The sequence below is a fragment of the Rhinopithecus roxellana genome, chromosome 20 (assembly GCF_007565055.1).
Source record: "Rhinopithecus roxellana isolate Shanxi Qingling chromosome 20, ASM756505v1, whole genome shotgun sequence".
NCBI lineage: Eukaryota > Metazoa > Chordata > Mammalia > Primates > Cercopithecidae > Rhinopithecus > Rhinopithecus roxellana.
Window position 1 is genome coordinate 21,729,741 of NC_044568.1, and position 27,366 is coordinate 21,757,106.

A 27,366-nucleotide genomic window follows, 5' to 3' on the forward strand; every position below is an offset into this window, starting at 1 on the left:
AATGTTTACATGCAAGACATACTGCCTGTGTCTGTTTCTAAAACACATACTCCCAGCCCATTAGCTGTATATTTAAATATTTTACAGATTCTATTTTTCTACTAATTGACCTTCTGACTAAAGCAATTTGTGATCAGTAAAATAGTCAGCAAAATTAATGTGTCGATTTAATATGTTTAAAGAGTTTAATCAAAGCAGTTCTTCTCAGTGGAAAGCTATCTGCTATATTTTAGGAAGTTAGCAAAATGTTGATACTGAAAAGACAGGATAGATAAAAGAAAACACACACAAAGAAACTATAGCAAAATATCAGTCATGAATACAAATATATTAATATGAAGAAAATCCTAGAAAATCCTTCTCATTTGTAGGTACAGCTACATCTATATGATTTCTCTCTTACCAGATGGAGTTTGCTGCCCCTCCAAAATATTTTAGTGTTTTAAAATCTGTCCCTAAACATCTATGTAGCTCTAGATGTAATAAGAATAAAAAGGCCAATGTCTATCTCAATTGATGTAATATATTTATCATAAAGGTTTTTTGTGTGTGTCCGTGTGTGTCAAAGGATAAATATGTTAACTCCTACTTAATAGTACATCATTAGTGACAGTCAAATCAAGAAGAACAAAAAACAAATTTGTGCCAATGCAATTTTTAACACTATTGCTTAAATTCTTAATAATATAATTGGAAAGGAATAAGGAAACCAAAGAGTAACATGAAAAGACAAGTATAAGAATGTATAAAAGATTATATATGTATATGTATAATTATATTTGTGTTTATATATAATTATATATATAATTTCCATATATATGTTGACATATATACATATTATATTCACTTGAAAATTAGAGAAAAATAAATATAAACCCAATAAATTCTCACTTCCATAATAGAGGTGGACGTCAATACCAGGCCAATTCACCATGTATGGAAACCTGAGGGGGCTGATTGCTCACATCACTGGGTTTCAGGTTCTAAATTATTTGAAAAGGAGACACTAGGGTCAAATATATAACAACACATGTTCTGGTTTATACCTAAACTCACATGGAAGTTTCTCCCTGAAAGAAATTTGCGCCTACAATCATAGTCAAAGCAGCAGGACAAATACTGGCTTCCATCCACTGCTGTGACCATTCTCATAGGCTGACAGAATAGTAGAGGAGATAACATTTATCTTTGACCTCTGGGTAGGCAGGACCTCAGAAAGCCAAAAGACAAAAATCACTCATGAGCTCCTACCAAAGAATTTCTCATCAACGTATCACCTGATGGGAAGGAGAGAAAGAGAGAGAGAGCCAGAGAGAGAGAGAGCCTGAAAACAGAGAGCTCACTACTTTTCTGTCTTGGGAGACTGATATGGTTTGGCTGTGATCCCACCCAAATCTCACCTTGAATTGTAATAGTCCCCACATGTCAAGGGTGGGAGCAGATGAACATAATAGAATTACGGGGGCAGTTTCCTCCATACTGTTCTCGTGGTAATGAAAAAGTCTCGTGATAGCTGATGGTTTTATAAATGGGACTTCCCCTACACAAGCTCTCTCTTGCCTGCTGCCATATAAGAAATTCCTTTGCTGTTCTTTTGTCTTCTGCCATGATTGTGAGGCCTCTCCAGCCATTTGGAACTGTGAGTCCATTAAACCTCTTCCCTTTACACATTACCCAGTTTTGGGTATGTCTTTATTAGCAGTGTGAGAACAGACTAATACAGAGACCTATCAGGGAAAATAGAGTTGGGGCAATAGAAGGTCGACCCAAGCATCCCCTGCTTTTCCACAGAACTCCACTTTGTGCATGGTGAAGATATAAGAAATGTTGACAATTTTATAAAATTCCCTCTACTGAGAAACAATCAACCATATCCTTACCCAAAAATGGTATCAAAATGTATGGGTTCTTGAGTCCATCAGACCCTGTGTAATAGATTCAAATGTACATACATTGTTTAATATGTCTCCCATTAAGAGGTGGGGTCTATATCCCTTAACCTTATTTTATTTCTGGGCTCGACCTATGACTCTCTTTTGACCAACAGAGTATGGCAGAAGTGAGGCTATATCTTAAGTCTTTCGGAATTCTTACTCTGGGAGAAATCAGCCATCATGTAAGAAGTGTGACTTCTCTGACATTGCCATGCTGTGAGGAAGCCCAAACTAGTTACATGGAGAGAGAAAGAGAGAAGAAAGTATATGTGTGTGTGTGTGTATACATATATATATGTATATATATATGTGTATATATACATACACATATGTATATGTATATACACATATATGTACACACACACACACACACACATACCTGGAAGCCTTGGCTGTGAGACTCATCCTAGCCAAGATATCAGACAGGTAAGTGAAGAAGAAATATTGGGAATTTGAGACCTAGCAGATACGATGTGGGGAAGAACTGGAGATAGAGCCAGAGCAAGGGCTCTAAGCATATGATCCCAATGGAGCCATCTCCGACATTTTCAACTCTTTAAACCATGCCAACTGAGGCCTTCATCATAGTGGAAAAGGGATAAGCTGTTCCTATTGCACCCTGCCTCAATTCCTAACCCATAAGATTGTAAGCATACTAAAATGAGATTTGCTTCATGCCACTAATTTTGGAGATATTTTGACATACGGCAATAGGTGACCAGAACAGGTGAGTTTGAATTGTTGCTTCACTACTGCTATGGACTGAATTTTGTAATCCCAGAATTCTAACCCCTGATGTGACTGCATTTGGGCAGTTAGCTTTCAGAAGGTAATTAAGGTTGAATGAGGTCATAAAGGTAGAGCCCTGATCTAATAGGATTAGTGTCCTCATAGGAAGAGCTATCAGAACTCTCTCTGTCTCTCAATTCCTTTCTGAGGTCAGGCGTGGAGAAAAGATCATGTGAGAATAAAGCAAGAAGGTGGCCATCTGCAGGCCAAGAAGAGAGGCCCCACCAGAAACTGATTCTCCCAAACATTGATCTGGGATTTCCAACTTCCAGAACTGTGAACAATAAAATTCTGTTGTTGAAGCCACCCAATCTATTGTATGTTATTATGGCAATCCCAGCAGATTAATACAACTACCTATTTACTACGAGATCCAGGGCAATTATTTAAACTTTCTTAGTCTTTATTTTCTCATCTGTAAAATGAGAAAAAAAAAGATACTAGTTCTTTCTCATGCCACTGTTGTGTAGATTAAATGAGATAATGTATGTGAAATCCTAAACACAATACCTGATACAGAGCATAAAATACATTTAATTTAATTATTATTTTTCAGTATGTTATGCTGCTCAAAAAGTGAAGAGTCATGAGAAGAAATAGAACCATAACACTAGTAGACTTCATAATAAAATTTATACTGAAGTCAGAAATACTCTTACTATGGAGTTTCAAAGCAATTCCACATTAAAATAGTCTGAAAAATAGGCTTCATGATACCATAGCAACGTTTCAATTACATACTAACAGTTAACGATAGCATTATATTGCAGAATGGCTTTATGCCTCTCTAAAAGGGATAGCATTGTTATTTCATGGGGAAACTGTGACCTTGGTTTATTCTGATGAATGTAAGAAAGGAAGGAAGGAAGGGGTAAGGAGGAAAGAGAAAGAGAAGAAGGGGAAAGAAAAGTAGGGAAGAAGGGATTCTACCAGGGAAAAGTCATATTCAATGTGAAAATTCATTTGATATGTGCATTTGGAGCTTGAAAAACGAAGACCATTTGGCTCAGTAATTATCATTTAAAACTTTGTTCAAAAGAAATATAGAAGAGTCTTTTTATAAAAGGATATTCATTATAGTATTACTATATCAACAAAACATTGAAAATCACTTGAAATATTCAACAATAATAATTTTTGGTTAATCTCATAAAGAATATTATTATTTCATCAATCATTTATGTTTATTTAGAGTGAATACATAAAAATGAAATAATTTAAAATCAGTATGCCTAATAATAAACATATGTATGTGAAGCTTATACATAACTATGATTGGGAAGTAATTACCAAAGTATTAGCAGCGGGTTTTCAAGGATTAGCAAAATTATTGGTAATTTGTTTTATCTTTTCCCTCTTCTATATTTCCCAAATTTCTATCATGAATATATACTTATTTTATATTATAAACACATAAACAAAAACCAAACTCTCTCTACTTTCACTTAAGCAATAGCAACTTATAGAGTCATAAAATCATTTACTATAGACCTTATAAAACAAAACCCTGAGTAAAATTTCCATTGTTGTTTTTTCCCCAGTAAAACTTATCTCTCGTCTTCGAAAACCTTTCTGACAGCTTCACTGGAGATGTTAAAAAATAAAAAGATTTAAAACGGAAAAAATACAGCTTTTCTCCTTTCTTCATCAAGGTGTGTTGGGAGAAATCTTCAGAGAATTTTAGTGCAGCTCAGATTAATCTTTGTTTTTACCTCCAGATAAATAACTACATGCTACTGTCAATCATATTAAGCTATGAGAAAAAGAAGATTCTACTGAGCATATTCTCATATATTTCATTATTCATTTCCAAGGTATAGCAACATTTTTAAAGAGTTGTTTATTCAACTCTCATGCGGCCCATGCGTTACTTGACATCAGAACTTAAAACTATACGTGTTGCTTGAATCAGATGCCTACAATATTCTAGGGGATGGATAGACTCAACCTCATTGATCTGTTTCTGTGGCCCCTCTATGCCAGGAATCCTCACTTTGAATTAACCTTTCAGCAAACACAAGCAAATATTTGTAGAGAACTTTCTTGCCTGTCCAGAACTGTGACAGTCTCTACGGAAACAAAATTTCGGGAGATACATATTGGCTGCCAGATTTTAGCAACATGATTCTGAGATTACTTTGTAAAAATTATTTACAAATCCTTGCTAATATGAGTGCAGAGGAGACAGATAATCTTTAATGAGCATGTCTTTTCTCTGTATATGTTACACTAAAGATATTGAACTTGTCTTGCAAATGATGTCTTCTTTTTAGTTACTGCTTTTGAAGGTCGAAGTGTTGCCCTGTCTTTTACAGGGCTACACTTACTTTCTTTTTGTCACTATTTAAAGGTGTCTGAGCAATTAGCCTCGCTGGCCAAGCTTGTGTGAAATCATACTTATTCTTGCACAACTAGGTACTCAGTCAGGAGCATAGATAGGGTCTGATTTGGAAACTACCTCATAAAAATCTAATCAGAGACCCGCAAGTGATTCTCACAGATGAACAGTGTTAAGACATTAATCTGCATTCATGCCCAAAATGTAGTTGAAAACTTCTCTATGGTAAGTCACTTGGAAAAAAAAAAAGTATTTAGGCACTTGTTACAAGTGTGAAAAAGTTAATGCTAGGACCCCTTTATGAATAAAGATACTTTCTACAATATTAGTGGGCAACAGTAAGAGAGGAATGTCGTATCGCTACTGCCCTTCCTCTTTCTTTCCAAAGGGATTGGAGATGGGACTTAAGGCTGTTATAATATATAGTCTTCCTGATCCTTAGTCGGCACTTCAAAGTGTCCTCCAGAGACGTTCTTTCTTAATATCTCTAGGATTGAGACAGATACAATGCTCTATGATACACTTAGGCCAGGGAATTTACTTCAAAACCATAGATAACTGTTGTTTAGCTCAAAGGGCTGGAAGTAAGAAAATGAGGTCCCTATTCTTACTCATGAGTTACCATGCTTTTTGTTTTTGGCAATGAGTCCACTTAGCCCTTCTGAGCCTCAGTTTCACCATCTGTAAAATGAGGATAACAGAGCTGGTAGCAGCAACATGTGCCTGTAGTGCCAGCTACTTGGGAGATTGAGGTAGGAGGATCCTTTGATCCTAAGAGTTCAAGTCTAGCCTGGGCAATGTGGGGAGATCCTGTCTCTATTTAAAAAGATCTATTTATCTCCTATCTATCTATCTACCTACCTACTACCTACCTACCTATCATTTTTTAAAAATAAAAAAGGAAGAAAGGAAAAAAATAATATAATAAAGATAGCTCCTTCAGGCACTCCAGGTATTTGCAGATGTTAAATGAGATCTCAGCTTAAAGCCACGTTGTAGACTGGGACTCACTACATCATTGTGAGGAGATTTAATTAGGTTTACTATTAACCTGTCTTCTCCTTGGTACACGGTAGTTACTGGAAGTTATACAAATATTTTAAAAAATGGAAGAACCTCTCAAATAGATATTATATAAGAAAGATTCAATTTGGAGATCTCCTGTTAATAGGGCAGAATGTAATGTTTGCAAACCAAAGTGAAACTGTTTGCCACACTGCATTTCCTTTTCAAGCCCGTGCTTGAACCATCGGCACTCACTTATGAGCCCTAATCACTGTGGGTGGAGAGCAGAGTGGCTGCATTCTGCCATTGATTAGAATGAGATTCAATTATCAAATGAAGGTTTATTAAAGCATGTGCTTTTTTCACTAACCTCTTCTCACTACCCGGCAATTCTCCTTCCACGAGAAACACCGCCTCTGGCAGCATTATAGACAATGTTAACTTTTTATGTGCATGGGGGCTGAACACAATTTCTAGCCAGTATGTGAAAAGTCTGGAAGAAAAACACTTTTATAAAAGGAAATGAGTTTTAAGATGGAAGAATGAGATTTCAGTGTGACAGGGGTACAATTTCCTGCCTTGAATAAAGGAACAGAGCACCAATTCCTTCAGAGTTGCAGGTGACCCCAACTTGGATGGAGGATACAAAAGTAATCGCCCTCCTCCACCGTGGAATGGACCCTTCATTTTGAAACCAGGCTGGTGTGCTGATTAGTTCTGCTAAGTGACTCTGAAGAGACCCATTTGTTTAGCACTATGTGTAATTTTAAAGGAAAGGACATGTCAGCAGCAGGAAGGAGAGTCAAATGAGGTCACTCGTGAAATAGCAGGAGAAATCCACGGGTGCCTCTGCCTTGTTTTAATCTACTCCATCACTACTGACCTCTGCTCCTGAAGACTGATGCACCAGCTAAATGGAATCTTCATGTTCTCATTCCACGAATGACCAGGCCGGCTCCTCAATGCCCTCAGAAACAGATATGCATTTCTCTATTGCTGGGGACACCACAGTTAACCCTTAATGGTATAAGGCAGTTTTCACCTGCAGAGTCTCCGTTGGTACCTGATGGTTCCCTCATAGAAGGGAACCTCATATCTCCGATATGATTTTGCTGTCTGTGCATGGTAGAATAAAGTGCATGTCACTCTTGTAGAAATGGTAGAATATCCTAAGCTGACACTTTCGAGGTCCTAAACCTGACAAGCCAAGAAAGAAACTGAGCACACTGCCATTTTACAGATTACTCTCAAACTTAAATTGGTTTATGACCTTAAAATCAGGTCATAACCTGTCCTGTTTCAAACCAAGTCAATTGAATCAATTGTCATGTAAAAACAGCAGTGTAACACATGTTGCATTCTTGACTCTGATACTTTTTGTGTAAGAAGAGAAAATAATAATAATAATAAAATAAACTCCAAATGGTGAGCCACATTGTTCCCTTCTCCACAATTCCAGGATATTGAAAATGTACCAGTATCATGGTCATGATCATCTTAATTAAAAGTCTCTGGTATAGGTTTTCTTCCGATCAGTTTAAGAACCTGTGGCCAAAGACCTTTCCTTATTCATCTCCATTTTCCCAGGGTTGTAGCAGGTTAGTACGTGGCAAGCACTCCAAAGTTTGAACTAAACACATACATATTAAAAAGAATGAGTTTTCAGAGTATAAACACACAAATTAAATAGAAAACTGAAGTTACCACTCACATAGTTTTATGTGCTATAACCTTATATTTTCTATATAAAACTCTGATCTTTCTTCCCCGTCTGCTATTTACTGCCTCTGGTTATCAGTTTGTGGAGCACTTCTTTGTGAAGGTTATGATGGGCCTCACTGTTTCCGGCATTTCTGAGACACTTAAAAGGGGTTGAGTGTTTTGTTTCTTTAATACTATTATTAATAACCAAAGACTAAATATCAATAAAGACCAAAACGAGTGAAGAAAGTGGCAGCCTTTTTATTTGCAAACATGCACGCACTCTCGGGCGAGGTTCACGAGGCCGCGGAAAAGGGGCCAGTGAAGTCGCGCTGGCGCTCTCGGGTGACGTTCTCAAGTCCACAAGTAAGAGGGGCCAAGAAGGTCACACTGGCTCCTGCCGGAGGCGGACTTCTATGCATTGTTAAGGGAAAGGGGAGGGCCGTGGGTGGGACAGGGGCGTTTCCATAGGCGTGGCTAGGTAGGTTTCGGGTTTCCCAGATTGACGTCACGTGGCGCATGCTCAGTTGATCTGCACTTTCCCGGGCGCGGGCTGCATTTTCCCGTGCGCGGGTATGTTGGTGATGAAGAACCCGGAAGCAACAAGTACTGCTCCATCTTTTCACCTTCCTCCATCTTGTCCCTTCTCCCTCACCTAAACATTGAGAAATGTAAGTTGTGTGTGGGTCAGAGTCAGAGGGTGGGTAGGTCGGTGGGGGTGTAAGTTCTTTTTAGTTGCCTATTTTTCTCAGGGAACATCAACCAAAAACCAATATAGGGATTCACAATTTAGTTTTTCATTTCCTTCCTTGTGGCATTCAATCTGTGTCTCAGCATTTGCTGGGCCATGTGGCTTTCATAAATAAATCGTCAAGGATTTGAGAATGGAAATATCCCCCAGATGAGGACTGCCTATGTGAATTTTGTGCATACTGCATGTGGAGGCCACCTTTGTGGAAGGAAAAATAGGCACATAGAAAAGACCCTGGTGTATAAGTTGCCATGGGTAAGAGTCAAATCCAGCATCTGTGACTCAGCAAGGTTAGCATAATCACTTTGGGCCTCGCTTTCTTTGTCTATACAAATGGAGATAATACTTGCTTTGGGAAAAGGATTTGCATGTGTATGAATTTGTTTTTAGTGGGCTGTAGGGCACAGGGTGGTAAATGTCACCTTGGGGTATGGTTTGTCCCACCTCCCATGGAATGTCCATTCACATTCTAATCTTCCTGGAGTGGTTTTATGGAACATTTTCTTTTTCTTGGAGTTGCTCTTGCTGCCAGCAGCCTCTTCAGGTCCACTGCTGACGGGCACCTCTTCAGAAGAGAATTTGTTCTTTCTGGGAGATGCTCCTGTTGTTTGCCTCTTTGGGATCCCTACCTATTTCTTCTTTGGGTGAAGATTTCTTCTTCCTAGGAAGACTTGTGCTGCCAGTGGCCTCTTCAAGATCGCTGCAGATATAATTTGGCTGTGTCCCCAGGCAAACCTCAACTCAAATCATAAACCCCATAATCCCCACATGTCTAGGGAAAGACCTGGTGGGAGGTGATTGGATCATGGGTTGGTTTACCCCATGCTGTTCTTGTGATAGTGAGTCAGTTCTCATGAGATCTGAGATCTGATGATTTTATAAGGGGCCCTTCCCCCTTCACTGCTCACTCCTCTCTCTCCTGCAGCCTCCTGAGAAGATTCAGCTTTGCTTTGCCTTCGTCTTCCACCGTGACTGTAAGTTGCCTGAGGCCTCCCTAGCCATATGGACCTGTGAGTCAAGTAAACCTCTTTCCTTTATAAGTTATCCAGCTCAGGTATTTCTTTATAGCAGCGTGAAAGCAGACCAATGTAGCTACTGTCCAAATCCTCCTTGGAAAAGGTGTTTTTTTCTTGGATTTGGAGAAAGAGGTAGATGAGTCTTCCATTCCATTCTCCCAAGGAGCCTCCTGAGGCTTTTTCTTTTTTCTTCTTTTTGGGTTTTTCACTTCACTCCTGAACCACTGCTTTCTTCATGACTTCCAGATTATTTCATGGAATCTGGATTCCACAAAATTAAATGTTCCAATGCCAATGTACTTGTTTATCATTTCATTCAGTATTGTCAGCATTTAGAATACTCTAAGCTTTTTGTGAGTTGAAGAAGTAGTGGCATGGAAAAGCAAACCTGGAACCTACTCCTATGTGGTTTATGGTTTAGCTGAAAAAAAAATAAAAATAACAATAAATATAAATATATATATATCAGCTATTGTATAATGACAATCAGAATATATGTTTGGGAGAATGAAAATAGATATTATGGAAACAGACTGTTCACATGGAAAAGTCTCTAAGGAGGCTGACCTGAAAGAGATAACACAGCTGGTCCCCTTTCCCTAAGCCAAGGTGAGGTGTGCAAAATGAATGGACACATTCCAGATGAATAGGAGTAGGGAAAGTGCTTCAATCAAAAAGGCCAGCAAGAGTGAAGGCCCCAGTATAGCACCTTATGGTGGAGGCTGAGAAAATAAATGGGCAATACGGCAGTCAGGTATCAATGGAAGGTGGATGGTTGCTAGGCACGGGCCAGCCCTCGTAGGCTTTGTAGACCATGTTGAGTATTTTAGTCTTTATATCAAGACTGTATAGCAAATGCTCACTCCCTTTCAAATGCACTTGCATTATGCTTCTCAGTTCTAAATAGAAACAGAAATGTGTTTCTTCAGTCATATTTATGTGATTGTTTCAGTCCAACTGAATGATCTACAGTCCAGCCTTTCCATTCTGAGCACTAGTCTTGAAGGAAATTCTTCGTGTAACATTTCAAAGCAGAGTGTTCCTGGTCTTTTAGAATCCCAGAATTGGAAAGGTTGTGCACCATCCTCTTCCAAGAGTCCTGTGACTGGTTGGAATGTGCTGAGCACAAGAGGACCGTACTATCATGCAGATCTCCTGGGTCCAGATCTTCTTCCTCTGCCATTTGGTTTCTTCTCCCCTACTATTCTCTCTCTCATCCTCTTTCTGGGAATCCCCACAACGTTAAACTGAACAATCAACAGTAGAGCTATGTTGTCATTCCTCTATTATGGATAGAGAAGACTAATACATAAGACAAACAGGACACATGAACAAATGAAAGCGTAAAGAAGGATTGGGGAAATGAAAATGGAAAGCTGGGCACCAGAAGAATTGATCTTCCAAAATCCTAAACCTACTTAGGTAGCAAATCTAAATAATTCTATCATTTTAACCTTTTTAAGAATGTTCCCTCCTCCCGTTTTCACTGCTATTACCCTTGGTCAGACTCTCATAATTCTCCCAACAATCTCTGTTATAGAACTTTGGCCTTGTGTCAGTCAAGCTAACCCATATTCCTTATGCTGTCAGTTTATTCTTTCTGCAATACAAACCGGATCCTGACCCTCCCCTGCCTAACACTCCTTGATAGCTACCTTATAAAATGTGTTGCATTCAATACATGGACTTACGCTGGTAGATCTGCATAATGAGAGGCTGTAATGGATTACATTATGTGGTGTGAAAGAGCCCAGTGCAGTGGTGACTCTGACCTTCATACCTTCTTCTTTTTTTTTTTTTTTTTGTTGAGACAGTTTTGCTGTTTTTGCCCAGGCTGGAGTGCAATGGCACGATCTCGGCTCACCGCAACCTCTGCCTCCTGGGTTCAAGGCATGCGCCACCATGCCCAGCTACTTTTGTATTTTTAGTAGAGATGGGATTTCTCCATGTTGGTCAGGCTGGTCTCGAACTCCCAACCTCAGGTGATCTGCCCGCCTTGGCCTCCCAAAGTGCTAGGATTACAGGCTGGAGCCACCGCACCCAGCCCCTTTCGTACCTTCTTATGCCCAAACAGCAGTGGACTGTGGCATTGTGGTGGAGCTCACAGGATTATATTCTATCTTAATGAAGATGATTAACCCTGGAATTGTACTAAGCACTTTATGTACATTATTTTATTCTGTTTTCATGACGATGCTTTGAAGCATGTGGTGTTATTATCCTGTCAATGAAAAGAATCAAACTGTAAAATATTTGAAGAGATTCATTCTGAGCCAAGTATGAGTGACCATGGCTCGTGACACAACACTCAGGGGATCCTGAGAACATGTGCCTGAGGTGGTTAGGGCACACAGCCTGGTTTTATACAATTGTGGAAGACATAAGATGTTAATGAAATACATTTAAGATGTATACTGGCTTGATTCAGAAAGGAGGGACAACTCAAAATGGTGGCTTTCAGGCTATAGGTAAATTTTTAAAATTTCTAGTTGACAGTTGGTTGAGTTGTCTAAGGACCTGGGATCAATAGAAGGAAAATGTTTGGGGTAAGAGAAAGGATTGTGGAGTCCAAAGTTTTGTTCTAGAGAGGAAAGCTTTTAGCTAGCAGGCTTCAGAGAGAATAGATTCTAACATGTTTTCTTACTGGATTTAAAAAGATGCCTGACTCTTAGGTGATTATCTCCTGAATATGGAAAGAAAAAAAGGGGAAAGGGGATTCTTTACAGAATGTAGATTTTCCCCACAAGAGACAACTTTGCAAGGCAGTTTCAAGATATGACAAGGAAATATATTTGAGGTTAAAATATTTTGATTTCTTTCTTTATTTGTTATGTGATGTTATACCAGGGTCAGGTTGGAAAACAGGCCACATTATATAGGGTTAAATAAACCCCTCTGATGAGACTTTATAGTTTGTAGGGTATGGCCCCTCAAACCCCTTAGGTAGGAATTTGAGCAAGAAAAAAACAAGTGAGGCTTTAGTTCTCAGTCCTTACTTTATAGATACAGAAACTGAGGTTCGGGTATTGCTAAACTTCCCAGGGTCACACCATTAGTAAGTGACACAGTCTTAATTTAAATACAGACAGACAATCTCCAGAACATAGACGGTTAACCACTGTTCCATGTCCTAATCATTTCTATTTTTTTAACTTGTAGACAAAGGTTAATGTGCTAAAATCAAACTGGAGGTTATAAGCCATATAATCAAATATGATTATACCACTTCACAGAAATTATCCCTAGTTTTACTGACTGCAAAATTATTTGACTTGAAATAAGTTGGTAATATGGTTTGAATGTGTCCTCAAGTTTATGTGTTAGAACCTTAATTCCTGAAGCAACAGTGTTGAGAGTTGGGGCCTTTAACAGATGATCATAAGGGCTCTACCTCCACTAATGAATTAACATTGCTGTGGATCAGATTAGTTACTGTAGCAGTGGGTTCCTGAATAAAAATATTGAGTTATACCTGCTTTCTGGCTCTCTCTGGAGGACTCTTTTGCCATGTGATCCCTTCTTCCATGTTATGATGAAGCCAGATGAGGCCCCATTAAATTGAACTTTCCAGCCTCCAGAACTTTGAGCTGAATAGAATTGTATTTATTATAAATGATGCAATCTGTGGCAGTGATAGCAACACAAAATTGATAAAGACAGAAAATTGCTGTTGAGACATAGGTCTGTTACTGTAAAAAATTCCTGAATATATGGAAACAGTTTTGGAACTAGGTAATAGAGGCTGGAAGAATTTGGAGCAGTAGGCTAGAAAAAGCGTATATTGCCACAAATGGAACATTAAAGGCATTTCTGGTGAAGGTCTATGCAAAGACAGGAGCTGTAGGGAGAGCCTAAATCTTAGGGATTACTTACGTGGTTGTAATCAGAATGTTGGTAAAAATATGGAACGTAAAAAAAAAAAAATTCTGATGAGGTGTCCATGAGGGCATGGACAAAATCCTGAATTGTGTTCATGATTTTCCTTTAGGAATATCTTATTGGAAACTGGAGTTAAAAACTATCCTTGTCATAAAGTGGCAAAAATCTTGGCTGAATTGTTTCCATGCCCTTGGGCTTATGGAAGGTAGAATATAAGAATAATGAATTAGGAAACATGGCAGAAGAAATACCTAAACAGGAAAGCATTCAAAGTGCTCCATGGTTACTTTTGGCCACTTACAGTAAAGTGAGAGAAGAGATAAATTATTTACAGGTGAAATTTGAAATAAAAAATGAAGCAGAATGGAAGATTTTAAAAACTCTGAGCTGAGCCATGTAAAAACTTAAAAAAAAAAAAAAAACGTCCGGTTGTGGTGGCTCATGCCTGTAATCCCAGCACTTTGGGATGCCCGAGGTGGGAGCATCATGAGGGCAAGAGATGGAGACCATCCTGGCCAGCATGGTGAAACCCTGTCTTTACTAAAAAGACAAAAATTAGCCGGGCATGGTGGCATGTACCTGTAGTGCCTGCTACTCAGGAGGCTGAAGCAGGAGAATCGCTTGAACCCAGGGGGCAGAGGCAGCAGTGAGCTGAGATCGAGCCACTGCACTCCAGCCTGGTGACAGATCGAGACTCCGTCTCAAAAAGAAAAAAAAAAAAAAAAAAAAATCACGTGCTGGGGAGAATACTAAGGATGTGGCCAAGTGGCTACTTGCTAAATAGATTAACAGGTATAGAAGGAAGCCATGTTTTATTCATCAAGACAATGAGAGAATGATCCCAAAGGCACCTCAGAGATCTAAAGGCAAGCTAGGACCCTGAGGGCAAGTTTTCCAGAGAGGCACCTGTGGGACCTCAGCATCACCATGCCCATAACCTCAGGACTCTGCCGCACACATCCAGGCACAGCACTCCTTGGCTGCCCCAGATGTGGCTCAAGTGAGCTCAGGTGCATCTCCTGCCCAGCTCCAGAAGTTGCACATTAAACCTTGGCAACATCCTCCTGGGGCTTACTCTGCAGATGCATAGATTACAGGAGCTGTGGAGGCAAGAAAACCTCTGCCTAGATTTCAAAGGGTATATCAGATATCTTGAGGGCACAAGCAGATGCTTCTCATGGGGCGGAGTCACCACAGAGCATCCTCACTAGGGAAATGCATAGTGGAGTAGTGGGAGTTAGGTAGCCCTGAAGACCACGGAACTGTGGAGCTACCAGCGTGCAACTCCAGCCCGGGAAAGCTGCAGGTGGGAGACTCCAAGCAGTGAGAGCTGCTGGGTGGGCTGAGTCCAGCAAAGTCTTAGGGGCAGGTCTGCCTGAGCAGTTGCGTGCTCAATCCTCACCTCAGTGTGTTTAGGATACGGGACACAGAGTTGAGGGAGATTATTCTCCACCTTAGAACCTGTTTTCCCTGTTTGGTTTTAGACTTATTCAGAACAAGCTACCTCTTTCTTTCTGCCTATTTCTCCTTTTGGAATGAGAATGTCTGTCCTATTCCTGTTCCACCATTGTATTTTGGACACACCTAACTTGTTAATTTCACAGGCTTGAAGAAATTAGCAACTGTATGAATCATGCCTTGAGTCTCACTCATGCCTGATTCAGATGAGGCTGTGGACTTTGGACTTCTGAGGTGGTGTTGGAATGAGTTAAGACTTTGGGGCTATTGGAATAAAATGAATGCACTTTGCATGTGAAAAGAACATAAATTTTAGGAGTCAGGAGTAGAATGCTATGACTTGAATGTTTTCCCCAAGGTTTAGGTTTTGGAAACTCAAACCCCAATGCAGCAGTGTTGAGAGGTGGAAACTTTAAGAGGTGATTAGGTTACAAGGGCTCTACCCTCATGAAGGGATTAATTCTATTATTGCTGGAGTAGGTTAGTTATAAAGAAAGTGGGTCCCTGATAAAAAGGTTTCATTTGACTCCCCTGGTTTCTCTCTCATGCACCTTTGCCATGTGATAAGCCTTCTGCAGTGTTATGGCACAGCAAGAAGTCCCTCAACAGATGCAGCCCCTCAGCCTTGAACTTCCCAGCCTCCAGATCTGTGAGGCAAATACATTTCTGTTCATTAAAAATTACCTAGCTTTAGTTATTCTGTTATGGTAGCAGAAAACAAACTAAGACATTTGGCTATCACTAGATCCTTGACAACTCTGTTATACTGAAATTCTACTTAAAAAGGCTTGAACAATAGGATCTAAAATTAAGCCATGCCCAACCAGCTGCCAAATTCTCCAAGCCTCTTGATTAGTTTGCATCTTTCAGAAAGAATATTGAGTTAATGCTCATGTTTCATCCCCTACTCCCCAGAAGAGTCTTACCATCCCTTTGAGATTTTGCTAAAAGTCCAACACACCGTCTTTCAGGAGCATTATTATATAGTCTTAGTAACATGAACTGAATAAAAATGGACACATTACAGAGACTTGATTCCTCCAACAGTGATTGGAAATAGATCGAAAAGGCTGAGGCACTAACTCAACTAGCCATTCCATCATCAGCTTGTCTCAGGGTAGTAATAAACTTCTTGGTCTGCTAAATTTATGGAGTAGAAGTGTGAGCACAACCTCCCAGTGGTGCCCATGGCTTTGATCAGGTCAGTAACAGTGGTCTGGAGGTCTGCATGCTGACCATTATAAACACTGTGTACTCTCACCAATGTGCTGTCATTAGTGATTGCTTCCACGCTAGTTCCTCAGCTGAGAAGATAAATTTGGCTGCCTTAGGAGGATATTTTGCATGAGATTGCATAAGAGTATTTCTTACGTAGAAATATAAGATAAAGGGTTTAACTGCCAAATACCCTCTACATTTATATATTCCACTAGCTAAGCCAGCAACTATGGACTATAAAAGAGCTAGACTAGTGCAGTCATGAGTCACCCTCTTATCTAAGTCAAAGTATTACTTCTCCCCTTGCAAGGGAAATGGTGCCCTATGCTATGATGAAAAAAATAAATAAATAACCCTCAGGTTATGTTACTTGTGAAATGAATAAGTAAAATGTTCAAGCTTCATTCTATATTTACAGTGAATGTCATAATGTGATTGACTTTATGACTTTATGTCAAATTGGAAAGACAAGTTGTACTGGTTCTTGAAGGACCACACTCTCTCCATCACTACAACTTTGCAGGTTCTATTCCAATTGCCTTGATCACTCCTCTCTGTATTGCCTAGTTAACTCCTATTCATTTTCTTGGAGAAGCTTTCTCAGATCTGGCTGACTAAATCTCCAGGCCCTACCCCATATGAATTCTAAGTTCAGTGTAGTCAACATATTTGGTGACTCCTGGATTTATGTCTGTCTCTCTTTGCTCACTGTTATGTTCCTCTAGCATAGTTTTCAGCATGCAGTGGAAAAATAGTAGGTATTGCAAGAAAGAATATAAGAAAAAAATACTAACAATATTTTAGAAATTAAGACATATCCTATATTTTTCAAAATGTCTGCAGACAATTGTCTTTCTCAATTCTAAAACTATCCATTTATTCTCTCATTTTTTCCAAGATATTTCTCAGTCTTTCAGTAATTCCTAGACATTTGCTGGAACCTGGGTCTACAATGGTAAATAAAGGAAACAAATATATTTGTACTTTTTGTTTATATTCTTTATTTTTAATGCTTTTTTCTCATTCTCTCTTTCCTTCAGACAGAAATAAAAATATATATTTATTTACTAAAATAGATTGATATTAATCATAACACTCTATTTATGTATCAGTGTTTTATGGCAAGCCTTATGTTTGTTCTCTCCAAAAGTCCAAGAAATTAATTCATAGAAATTGATGTTTACAAATTGCTCAAATATCCAGAAAGAATTTCCTTTGGAAGGAGCTCCTGGTTTTATAATTGTTTGTCAGGATACATATGTCTTTGACATGTCTTATCAAAAAACAAAACAAATAAAGATCTCTTTCGTAGACTAACAATGATGTATTTTAAGTGACTTATTTAATGTTAAATAGGGATTTTCTCAAAGGATCAGAGCCTTTGGAAACCATTACTAGACAGTAGATGTAGTATGAGGAAAATAAGCATATGCTATTGAAAAATGAGGCATCTGAATATTCAATATATGCATGTATTTCATGTATATGATACGTTAGTACATAACAGGATTGTCTGGAGAGACAGTCGGGTGTCAGAGGAGAACCTTGGAATTCTTGCAGCAGCATGTTGAATAAAAGCCAAATGTAATAAAGTACATCCGGCTTGCTTTCTAGAGAAATCCAAGAAATTAATTTTTCTGCCAACTAGACCCAATTTATATTGAATCCTTCCATACAAGCAAGTTAAGATTGATCCTAGGTAGCTTTTACTCACATGATTTTCATTGGCCAGTTGCTTGTTTAGGGGAAATAGAGAAACAGCACAGCACAGCTCTAATAAGAGTTTACTGAGTTTGCACACCTTTATGGCACAGCAAGCCCCACCACAGGCAGTATAGTAAGGTGATTTGACACTCCAGCCTGGAATATTCATACTTATGAACAAAAATAGCTCTGCCTGGCAGCCTAAATATGAAACAGTCATATGCAATTCAACCACAAACCACATCTGCTCAAAATTTTAGTAGAACACATAAAATGGAATCCATTTCACATTTGCACAACAGCTGGAACATAATGCTATGACTTCAATGCCTTAGACCAGAGGTTCTCAAAGTACAGTACCTGGACTAGCAGCGTCAACACCACATGGGAACCTGTTAGAAATGCAAATTCTCAGGCTCCATCCCAAATCTAATGAGTCAGAAGCTTTGGGAGTGGGGTCCAGCAATCGGTATTTTAGCAGGCCCTTCTAGGGATTCTGATGGACACTCAAGTTGGAGAACACTGCTCTAGATTCAGGTAAACCAAGTTAAGTTCTGCCTCTGCAGTGTTATTATCATAAATGCCACTTTAATTCTTTGCTCCCCGTTTTTATTTCTAAATTAGAGATGCACTAAATCAGCCTAAGGTTTATTAGAGATGCATGTAATAGAGCACAGTCAGACAGGATTGGCTTCAACATCTGGAATTCCGTATGTGGGAATTACTGTTTAACAATAATAAAAGCTAATTTTTATTGAGCAATTAGTAGGTGCAAAACTCTATGCTAAGTGCTTTCTTTATCTCTCTGAGTCCTCACAAAAATACTGTAAGATAACCTTATCCCATTTTGTAGATGAATTGATGAGATTTAGAGATGTTTTGTCAATTTGGTAATTGGGATTGATACAAAGGATAATGAAGCTTACTTCAGAGGTTAGTTTGCAAAATACTAGTTAAAAATAATTCTTTTCTACCTACAAAACCTCTATAATCCTGAATAAAATAGAATAATACCAGCAACCTCATAGAAAGTTGGTGAGTCAAATGAGAGAAGCTGGATATTTAACATACTGTAGCTGCTCAAATCCTAAATTATTCTTTTCTTTTCACTCTGCGAGTATATGATATGATATGATGATACAATGACATGCATATTTAAAAGGTGATTAAAAAGATTATTGAAGCAAAAATTTAGAAATGCCATCTCCCTCTACCAATTTTACTTTTTACATATTTTGCAACCTTCATTTCACTACACTGTAAATTTAAATATTTTGGAAAAGCTTGGAGGGATTTTATGTTTACCAAGCAGGAAGACTGCTGGGAACACACACTGAGGTGGCTGCCTGTGATCCCCATCTCCTGATAGTATACTCTCATATAATACCGTCTCCTTGAGTATGGGTGAGGGTTTTGACTTGCTTCTCACTAAAAGAATATAACAAAAATGAGGAGATGCCACTCCATGATGATGTTTTATGAGGTTACCACTTTCATCTTGCTAGCTGACTCGCCTTATAGACTCATCCTTGATGGCTTTTGATGAAGCTTAAAGCTGCCATGCTTTAAGCTTCCCTATAGAGTGGTTTGTGTTGCAAGGAACTGAGAGTAGCCTCTGGCTGACAGACAAAAAGGAATTGAGGTCCTTAATCTGACAGCCAGCAGGAACCGAATCCTGCCAACAATCACATTAGCTAGTAAGCAGATCCTTCCCCCAATGAGCTTTCAAATGAGATCTCAGGCCTGGTTGACACCTTGATTGCAGTCTCTTCAGACCCTAAAACAGAAGACTCAGGTTAGCACAGATTTCTTACCCATAGAAACTGTGATGTAATATGCATATATTATTTATTTAAACCTCTAAATGTGTTATAGTAGCAATAGATAATACAAACACAAAATAATTTCAACTGTAGACCATGTGATAGCTGCTACACTCACTTCTTTCATTAAGTCTCTGTGTAGTACACTGTTTGCAGGGAATGCTGGAAATCAGAATATAATTAGGCAAAAAGAGAAGTGATTTTCCTCGGCATTAAAATAAGAAGATGGCTGGACGTGGTGACTCATGCATGTAATTCCAGCGTTTTCAGAGTCTGAGGCAGGAAGACCGCTTGAGGTCAGGAGTTTGAGGCCAGCAAGGCAACAGCCAGATCCTATCTCAACAAAAATGAAAATTTAAAAATTTGCTGGGCTTGATGTTGCATGCCTGTGGTCCTCACTACTTATGAGGCTAAGGCAGGAGGATGGTTTGAGCCCAGGACTTCAAGGCTGCAGTGAGGCATGATCACACCACTGCACTCCAGCCTGAGGGACAGAATGAGACCCTGTCTCTAAAAATAATGAATGAATAAGTAAATGAAATAAAAAAAGATAATGCTCTCTGTATAAGACAGGGAAAGCTTATGGATTATTAGAAGGCTGCTGATAATAAAACTACAGACCAAGAAAGTGGTTAACCAACAGAAATTTGATCAGCCTTCTCCTCCTGGACTGCACCTTCTCACCTGTTCTTCAAAGATCTCAGCCAAGGATCCTGTCCTCTGGAAACTTGCCCAGAGAATTCCATTCTGACATGACCCACTTCTGTGATCACATAGAGCCTGATTCCGCTCTTTCATCTAGTTGTATTCCTGCCTCCTTCATTTCATTCACCAGATACTGAGCTCTTTGTCTTTGCCTCTTCCTTTACCTTCTCCTGGCTTTTCTTTTACTCCTCCTCAACTTCATTCTTTACATGAGATTCCATATATAACACATGCTCAATCCCTGATTAGCATATGTAAACTAATTTAAGAAAAAAAATCATTGATTTCTTCTATATTTTTCTATAGAGGAGTCCAATAGGTGGGTGCTGGTGTCAGACTCAGCTAGTTCCAGGTGCTTACACTGTGTTGTCCTTCATTGTCCTTGTGTCTTCTTCTTGTTCTTCCTCCCACTTGTCCTCCTCACTGTTTCTGCAACTCTTTTTGTTCTCTTTTTTTTTCCTGTCTTTCTCTGACTTTTTTCCCCAGTCAAATTCCACATTTGTCTCCATTGTCTTCATTCTCAAGAAAAGATTTGCCACATAGCTCAATGCTGCCTCCACCAACTCCAGGATTACTGCATCTCCCAAGCTAACCTTTTCTTCATTACTGTTCTTAAACATTTCTGTAAAGGACTTATCTTCTCTCCAGTTATATAATATGTATTAGTCTGTTTTCAGGCTGCTAATGAAGACATACCCAAGACTGGGTAATTTATAAAGGAAAGAGATTTCATTAACTTACAGTTCCATATGGGGAGGCTTCACAATCATGGTAGAAGGTGAAGGAAAAGCAAAGTCACATCTTGCATGGTGGCAGGCAAGACAGAATGAGAGACAAGCAAAAGAGGAAACCCCTTATAAAATCATCAGATTTTATGAGACTTATTCACTACCAAAAAAAACAGGATGGCGAAAACTGGCCCCATGATTCAAGAATCTTTCAGTTATCTTTCAGTTATCTTTCCCTCCCACAATACATGGGAATTATGAGAACCACAATTCAAGATGAGATTTGAGTGGGGAGATAGCCAAACCCTACCATCATGTGACCACCTCTGGGTGAACTCTTTTGTCTGAGGGGATAATCTCCTCTCTGGCCAATCTTGGCAAAGCCTCTACCTTGATCAGTTGAGTTACATGACTGATTGACATAAGAGAGTGTCATGGAGTCATTGCAGGGGATTTCCAAGAGGAAAAATGTCAGTACAAATTCAGAAAAAGTAGCAGATGGCCATGAAGTAATAAGTGAAAATACAACCAGCTTCAGACACAGCCTTACATCCCATTTGGTATTTATTGACGCTCATGTCCTCAACTCTTTAGTTTTCTGTTTTTCTATACCTATCTTCTCCTGCCCGTCTCTCTTAAGAAAAGTCCCAGGCTATCTAGAACCTAATTTCATGATAAATGAACTCTTCATCACTCAACGCTTTCAAAGGTTACTTCTCCAACTATCCCAGCTTTTTATTTTTTTACTTTTAAAGCAATTTTGTATATCACAATTCCTAAATTTTCAGTCAAATTCCTTTTCAAAGGAATCTCTCACCCTTCCCTTCTCTTCGCAAAGCCACTGTTTGATCCAGTTACATTTTTACATGTAAACGTTTTAAGCAGCTCCAGTTGCTGATTTTCCAAAATATAGAAACACAGAATATAGAAATGATCAATGATAGGAGCATTTGACAGAAACTGGTAGAACTGAGCAACAACCCACTGATATATTCTTGCCATAAAAGTGATTTGTTTTGTTTTATTTATTTAACTTTTATTTTAAATTTGGGGTTACATGTGCAGGTTTGTTACATACGTAAACTTGTGTCATGAGGATTTCTTGTACATATTATTTCATCACCCAGGTATTAAGCCTAGTATCCATGAGTTAATTTTCCTCTCCTTCCTCCCACTCACTCTCTGCCCTCTGATGGGCCCTAATGTGTGTTGTTCCCTTCTATGTGTGCATGTGTTCTCATCATTTAGCTCCCACTTGCAAATGAGAGCATGAAGTATTTAGTTTTCTGTTCCTGCATTAGTTTTCTAAGCATAATGGTCTCCACTCCATCCAATCTGGGTGATCTTTAAGCTGGACCATGAAGATTCCATACAGTGCAGGTGGCTCATTCTTTTCATCTTACATTATTACGCAGAGTTGCTTGTGATTTTTCCTACACCCCTTCTCAATCCTTCTTCTGTTCCCTCTGACTTCTCCGTCCAGACTACCCTTTGTTACCTATCCTTCAAAGACTAATCTGGCTCCCCTCGCCTGGTACACTGTCCCAGGAAACTCTGCTCTGAAGCGAGGAATACTCTTGGGTGATTCCATGTAACCTGACCTTTCTCTTTAGTCCAGTTGGCTTTCCATCTTCCTTGTAAAACTGTTGAGCTTCAAGAGAATAAGCACTGTGCCTTTTGTCTTCTTAGACCTTGAAATTAGCAGCACGTATAGCACATAGTAGGTGTGTAAATATTCATTAGGTTAAAAGAATCCATAGCACCATGTAACTTGTGAGAGATACAATATATTATAGCATTTTATTCTAATTTTAAAATAATACTTGCTTGCTACAGAATATTTGGAAAATACCACATAGTATAAGGTATAAAGTAAAATCAACTCTTACTTGTGGCGTGCAGAGACAATCACTGTGAACATTTTGGTGCATTTATTTCTAAGCATTTTCTTTGTGCTAAAATAAAAATGGAGTTATGGTCTATAACACTTCCCAGCTTGTTTTTCATCACTCTCTATGCAGTACAGGGTCTGTCAATGGCCTTTTTTGTTTCCACCCTCTCAAAAATGTTCAGCCTTTTCTTAAAAAGCCCTCACCCTTCCTCCTCCTACAGAACCCTTGCCGTTACTCTTCTAGTCAATAACTCAATTGCCCTCTCTTTGTGACTCCTTGAGACCTTGAAGTTGAGTTATTTATTACTTTCTCTGTGAAGGCCCACTACCTAGTATATGCATTTCTTCACATACATTTTCTTTAAATATGTGTTCACGAGGTATTTCACTCTTTCCACACGGAGCATCTCACCTTTACCTGTCCTCTTCCTCTGTTCTTTCTGCTCCCTTTTTGCCCCTGCCACTATCGTCTTTACATGTGATTTGATATATATGATTCACTCAATACATGAATGCAAAATAAATGAACTATACCAGAGCTTCTTTCAGTTCTGTACCTGATATAGATGAGGAAAGAGAGGCACGTGCAACTTACGTCAATTGCCCAAGGACACACTGGTATGCTTCTTTCATTTTCTTGCAGGAGAAAAAAAAAAAAAATCAATAGTCTGCAGTGTCTTTCCAATAAATTAAACACACATGAACCAGTTTTACATCTAGAGTGGGAATTTCCAATATTGATGCTCCAAAATAAAATTGAGTGCTCCTCATCGCTGAAATGTCTTCACACCAGTGAGTTTACGCTTCCATCAGCCAAGAGCTGCAGTTGGACATTCCCTTAGGATTGGCTTCACTTCAGGATTGGCAACTTTTCCAGGAACAGACTCACCTTATTCTCTGAACTGGATAATCTACATAGAGGCTGAGGTGGTTTGTATCACTGGATGTGTTAGTCTTAAGGCCAAAAAAAGAAGCCAAGGAAGAGGCCTTGTCAGATAAAAGCTTCGTTCACATTATTTTCCTCCCCCTTCTCCTGACTTCGCTTTGCTGAACTATAATTGTACCATCTTCTCCTTGAGGAAGACAGAAAAATAAAAGCTCTCACTTGTGCAGATAAAGAGCCTGTTCTCCCCGAAGTCATTCCAGCAATGCACAGCAGAGCTTCCCACAAACATGAGAGAGGTGCGATCCATCTACAAAGAACATTTTCCAGATGCTGCCTTCTGTGCTTCTGGGTTGTTTTCTTGTTTGTTTGTTTGAGAAAATGACACAGAAATAAAGAAAAGCAAGAGGTACATGGGTTTTGCTCACCCAGTAATATCCAATAGATAATTCTAAATGGATTTTCCTGAAAGCAACTAAAGAGAGCTTGTACAGTTGCATGTGGAAAAAGAAAGTGCAATCGTAGAGTCCATTAATAGAATCTGTAGGGCTCAAATGTTGCATGTCCTATTCTGACAGGGTATTATTTTAACCCATTAACAGAAAATAAACTCTTTGGTATGATGGTATGATCTGTGTTCTCAATCCAAGTCATCTCTTCAATCAGTCAGCAATGTTTATTGAGTGCCTACTGTGTTCACAGATGAAAATGTTCAGTGGCTTTTTGTTAGGATGTTCACTTAGTGCTATTGTATTCGTTCAAGAATATGAATCCAGGCCGGGTGCGGTGGCTGACCCCTGTAATCCCAGCACTTTGGGAGGCCAAGGCGGGCAGGTCATTTGAGGTCAGGAATTCAAGACCAACCTGGGCAACATGGTGAAACCCCGCTACTACTACAAATACAAAAATTAGCTGGTCATGGTGATGCATACCTATAATCCCAGCTGCTTGAGAAGCTGAGGCATGAGAATTGCTTGAACCTGGGAGGCAGAGGTTGCAGTGAGCTGAGATCGCACCACTTTACTCCAGCCTGGGTGACAGAATGAGACTGTTTCAAGACAAACAAACAAACAAAAAAACCACTGCTCTATTTTATTTTTTACAGGAAACAGTTTCTCCAACCTAGGGATAGTAACAACAAATGCTACCTCCGTCATAGACTTCCCGTTCTGTCATTTAATATTTTTTCTCCTTAATTAATTGGAATTCCTTGAATGACAGTAAAACTTGAGTGAAGTATTTTCCTGGTTAGTGCACCTTTTCTCAAACATAGTTTCTCAGGACTCAGTAAAAGTATATGATTTAATTATAGTTAGCAGGGTAGAATAAGCAATATTGCATTTGTTTGCTCACATGGTTATTTATTTGTTGATTCAACACATATTCCACATATATTATTTGTCATGGTCAGATCGTGTGCTCCAGAGTGGAGATATAAAGGTAAATATGGCATAAATGGTTTTAGGGGGTCAAAATCTAGTGGGAAACGTAAGTGAATATAAAACTAACAGACATTATTGCACAAGGATAGCAGCAAGAACAAGGAAGGAGCTCCACTATGACCAGATTGGAGGGAGATGCCCAGAAATACATCCAGAGCATATCACGCCTGTGCTACTGTGGACAGTTTGAGAGTTTATGTCCGTAGTGGGGCTAGTGCTTGGCTTCTAGAATGGTGCTTTGACATGGAGCAGTTTGTTGTTGCTTTTGCTTAGTTTTCTTTAGATGCAATCGATATAGAAAAAAATTGCACACATTTAATGTAAATATTTTGATGAGTTTAGACATATGCATACGTCCATGATATCATCATCGTAACAAAGTACTATACATATCCATCACCTCCAGAAATGTTTGTGTGTTCTTTTGTGCATGTATGTTTTTTTGTAAGAGCACTGAACATCTATCCACTCAACATACAGTATTTTAAAGTTCGCAATACTGTACTGTTAACTATAGGTTTTATGAGATACAGCAGATCTCTAGAACTTATACGTCTTGTATTACAGAAACGTTATACTCACTGCAAAGCAATTTCCCTTTTCCCCCTCTCTCCCGTCCCTAGGAGCCACTGTTCCATTCTCTGCTTTTGTGTGTTTTTAGAGACCTCATGTAAGTGGAATCATGAAATACTTGTCTTTCTGAGATTCACTTCACTCATTTCACATAATGCCTTCAAGGTTCATCTCAGTTGTCACAAACAGTAGAATTTCCGGCTTTTCTAAGACTGGTTAATATGTCATTGTATGTATATGCCATACTTTCTTCATTCATTCATCTGTTGGTGGACATTTGTGTTGTTTCCTTATCTTGGCTAATTGGAAATAATGCTGCAGTGCAGCCACTATGAAACACAGTACTAAGGTTCCTTAAAAAATGAAAAACGGGGACGGGCACAGTGGCTCACGCCTGTAATCCCAGCACTTTGGGAAGCCGAGACGGGCGGATCACGAGGTCAGGAGATGGAGACCATCCTGGTCAACATGGTGAAACCCCGTCTCTACTTAAAAAAAAAACAAAAATTCCGAAAGTTAGCTGGGCATGGTAGTGCATTCCTATAATCCCAGTCATTCGGGAGGCTGAGGCAGGAGAATCGCTTGACTCCGAGAGGCAGAGGTTGCAGTGAGCCAAGATTGCGCCACTGCACTCCAGCCTGGTGACATAGCGAGATTCCTTCTCAAAAAAAAAAAAAAAAAAAGAAAAGAAAAACAGAACTACCATATAATTCAGCAATCCAATTTCTGGGAATATATACAAAAGAATACAGCAGATATTTTTGTTTATTTGTTTTAACAAGGACCCAATGAAATGATAATGGGGAGGTTAAGAGTATCTGGCTGAGAGATTGATCTGTACTCTGAATTTGAATCTTGTTCTTCTCACTTGACACCTTCATGACCTTGGGCAAGTTATTCAATTTCCCTAAGTCCCATTTTTAAATTTGTAATATATAGATAATAATAGTGTTTTGATTGTGTTGAAGATCAAATTCAAAATAATGCAGTTAAAGTTTCTTGTTCAATGACTACCTGGTACATAGACAATAGGATGTAGCAAATAGGAATAAAATGGTAATGAATATAAAAAATGTAAACACAAGTTATAATCTTACACTGATGAGAAGGCAAGATTTGTTCAATGGTAACAGAGATTTAAAATGAATCTGCACAACAGCCTTGCCCAGCATACTTGTAGAACATCCACATATTTAGTTTGCAGACTAATTTTTCCATGCAGCCTTCTGAGTTACTCATTAAAGTTTCTGTCTGAAAAGAGAACAGAAGAAAATTGTATCCAGCTAGTTCAAAGTACGTCGCAGTAACTTAAGGCTTGAGGAGTGTGAATGGCCTGGCAAACCATTTGTAGTAGCTCATCATAGGCTCCTTAACGATCTGCGCCATTTTTACTAACATCTGTAATCCTATTTTTTAACACAAGCCTCAGACACAGAAGGTGAGAGCCCATGATTACTGAATGAATAAACAATCTTAAGTTTTTGCTTTAATTTTGTTCTAATTTTTGAGTCACATTGTGAAAATGCAG

General features: G+C 38.9%; 1 long non-coding RNA gene across 1 annotated transcript in view; it reads left to right on the forward strand.

The window, feature by feature from the left end:
• Window positions 1-8,335: 8,335 nt before the first annotated feature.
• The window catches only part of LOC115895165, a 79,213-nt gene continuing 60,182 nt past the window's right edge, over window positions 8,336-27,366 (forward strand). The window contains exons 1-2 of the long non-coding RNA XR_004055329.1: window positions 8,336-8,438; window positions 9,444-9,492. This is a non-coding gene — a long non-coding RNA (uncharacterized LOC115895165). The remainder of the gene's footprint in view (window positions 8,439-9,443; window positions 9,493-27,366) is intronic.